General features: G+C 31.9%; 1 pseudogene; it reads right to left on the reverse strand.

The window, feature by feature from the left end:
* Positions 1 to 892: 892 nt before the first annotated feature.
* Positions 893 to 3434, reverse strand: LOC128179490 (short-chain collagen C4-like; annotated as a pseudogene).
* Between the last annotated feature and the right edge of the window lie 255 nt (positions 3435 to 3689).

Genomic DNA, 3689 nt, shown 5'->3' on the forward strand with positions numbered 1-3689 from the left:
TAAAATTAATATATCGGTGGTTATATGCGTTAGTTCAAGACTTGTTTTTATATTCATAAAACTAGTTATGACAACTCAAATTTAAAGAGTTTTTTTTTCTTAAATTTCGAGTGGTCCGTCATAATGATCTATTCAATCTATTTATCAGTCAATTTTTAACATTAATTTGAAGTGTATGTGTTATCTAAAAGCAAACTCTAATGAAAACAAACTTCAAAGTGGCAACTTTAATAAATTACATTGAATCAGAGAAACCAAATCATTTACTAGCACTCAAAATCTAAGTAAACTTTATATTTATTGAAAAACGGGGGATGGTTTAATGCTTTATTCAGGGTTTGCACCACATTTCTCTAACGTAACCAGACCATATATCAACTTCACAGCTGTTTATTTGAATGTTTATCAAATGTGTTATTGGTTTGATTTATATAAGAGCGGAATTTAATTTTAAAAAATTGTTTTGATCGACTTATCAATGGAAAGATTGACCGGAAAAGTTCATCAATGCGCGTGGTAACTTTAAATAAAAACTAAATTAAAGTAGAAAATGCAATACATGTCTTACAAGGCTTTTATTGAGAAATGTCTTTTTTATATTAACCTTTATTTGAAATTGAATAAACGTAAAAATACATCGTTATCCATTGAGAATGGTATTTGTGGCATATAAGTTAAACTTCCTAAAGGAAATTCAAAGCAAATGTGTTACACAAAAAATCTTTAAAGTCACTGCACATTTTTTTACCCGCGAGCTTTCGATGGACCAAGAAATAAATATTTAAGTGTTGATTATAAATACAAAAATAAATTAAGGGGTATTATTATTGTGTGGAATTTTCTTAAATATGAAACCATGAGAAATTAAAAGATGAACAACATAATTCTTGAATGAAATTTCAATTTATTCATTCTTTAGAACAGACAACACAAACGATTTCTCGTCCCTCGACGTAAGGTGGGCACTTCAGTGTACCACACCTAGCCTCCACTGGATAAAAAAGATATCCATTTTTATTAGCATGGCCTCCATGCATGTCTGGATGACTGTCGACACAGGTGTAGGTAGATCAAGCTTTTTGACTATATTCGCCAGCCATGAGGTTTCCATGGTACTCTAACCTCCACCCTGCGTAGCACGTCTTTCTTGCTACAAGGTATTGTTATTATCACTATACTTCATATATTGTTTCATATACAAAACACGTAGTCATAGTTCAAGCAAAATGAAAGTTATGACCTTTGAGAAAATTTTCCAACAAGAGCTTTACTATTAGAATTTTTTATATATACAATATATTTTCTCAGTAAGGCAGTTTCATTTCTTCGCTCAACAAAGTATACAAATTGCTTTTTCCAAGCTTTTATTTTAAGTCTCAAAACAGAGTATGAACGCATCATACACGGTGGGTTTGTTTCATAATTGCATTTATATATTTCTTTTACCTGGAAACATTTGCACAACGGATCGTTTTCGAACCAAACAAACTGCACAAGGGACATCATGCTGATAAAGATTCCTCATATAGGCATAGGACTGTGTCCGTCTGGTACTCTCCACCATACATGTACGCTTTGCTTCCATCAGTTCCATCGTTGTAAATTCCCCACTCTGGATTCTTTGGTAGGCAACGTGGATTTACAGCTGCCCCAGTGTGCTGAAACCATGACCCTCCAACGTAACCTTTTAATAGAAGATTTTTTGGAGTTGATTTTAATCAACTCTCCTATGCAGTTATTCTGGCAAACCGAAACTGAAACAGTGTTTGGACCTAAGCACAAATCATCACCGCTGGGAGAGTTAGTTCATGAAAATAATCGATACATTTGATTTAATGTACGCTGAAACTTATTTATTAATACCTAAGAAATATTCAGTTTTTGAATAGTATGAACAATTTGGAAGTTTTTTGCAGTCGTATGTATTCCTACGCCAGAGTTCAATATAGTATCGTTCAACCATCGGCTGTCTCCGTACATCTCCGACAGGCAGGGTATCAGTCTATATTTAGAGGTCGCATCATCAAGCTATCACGTGACCTGGTATCTCTTACTTGTCGAAAATTAACGGAGACAGCCGAGCATCTGATTGAACGAGACAAGAGTTCATTATTGGTTGGATCCATACACTTTTTGAAATCTTTCGAATAACGATACATAGTTTGATGATATCAATTCTATTTTTAAATATTATACAACATGAATCATAAGAGGTTTTCTCGAAATTCTTGTCGGAAAAGTCCGAGGATTCATATTATGAAAACGTGTGTAATTCAAACAGAGATTATAAACTACTTGCCAAGCAAAGTGACATATCGTTGATTTTAAAGACACACAACGAGTTGGATAAAAATCATATACCATTGCAAATCATGGGAGATTCTTTTTATCACATGTTTTACCAAGTATTTTGTTAATCCAAACTTTTTGTGTAAAAATTGTGATTGTGAGCCGCACAACACATTATTTACAACACGTCAACAACGTTACGCATTGAAAAAAAGTTCCTTGAAGTTTAACAAACACACATTCATTTTCGAACATTTTTTATGGATTCTTGACAAATAACTGAAACAGCATAAAATGTTTCAAATTTATAATTTAACACCCCTCAACTGAATTAATTATTTACTTTTTCATTCTACGTCAATCAACCATCTAAACCTACGTAATGAGTAACTATGACGTCACGTGGCGTAAGAACACACAGTGGAATATCAAAAATTTATCCCATGAGTGATATCCACCGTATATTGGGATAAACATGTGATAAATAATTATTATTATCGATAAAATCAACTCCCGTCAGTACTTCAGTACTTTGATTAATAATATAATATTTAATTGTTTTCGATGTGTGATTTCACAGCTGCTAAAGTAATCAATAGAAAAGAATGTATGAAATGCTTTGTCCCTCACAACAAGTTTCTCAACATTTGTAACAAGATAGCAATTTTAATAAAACTTTTGTAGAAATTTATATTACCCGATACAACCTGTTCAGCATTGGAAGGGCATGTCTTTTTCTCCCATCTTGTGTAAACAATACTACTGTTCTGGATTTCTAAAATCACACACAAAAAAAGGAGAAAAAAGTTGATATCAATTGTCATTCATAATATTACATACCTTTTATAATTACAATAAATAAATGACAAAATTTTACAAACAAAAAAAATATTTCAAAAAAATTAAATTCTACCTTGAATCGTTTTTATATCGGTCACTTGGTTTTTTTTTACTTCCTTTAAGGCTTTCCTAACATCATTAGAGAAGCTTTCGAAATCCCGCCTTAAAGCCTTTACTTGATACCTTCCTAGAGCAGACGACAGTTGTCCTGTCAGATAGCCCTGTAGCAGGTCTTTACAACTTTCTTTGTTAGTCTCAGCATAAACAACGACCCAGAACACCAGAAATATTTGAAACACCATACTGTCTACAATAAAGAAAGAGGAATGCCTTTAAAATGGATACGTCGTTTAATTAATTTTAATCAATCAAAATATAGTGGTAAATTAAAACTTTTGATCTTAAGATACGATTTTTTTTTTAAAGAAGAATTGACTAATGTCAGTTTTGGGATCGCCTGCTTTAAAATAATATAAATAAGTTAATTTATATTCTCTATATAACGAAATCTTCATATACTACTTTTGACTTCTTATATATTAAAAAGAAAGCATATCAGT

This window comes from Crassostrea angulata, chromosome 4 (assembly GCF_025612915.1).
Source record: "Crassostrea angulata isolate pt1a10 chromosome 4, ASM2561291v2, whole genome shotgun sequence".
NCBI classification, from domain to species: Eukaryota; Metazoa; Mollusca; class Bivalvia; order Ostreida; family Ostreidae; genus Magallana; species Magallana angulata.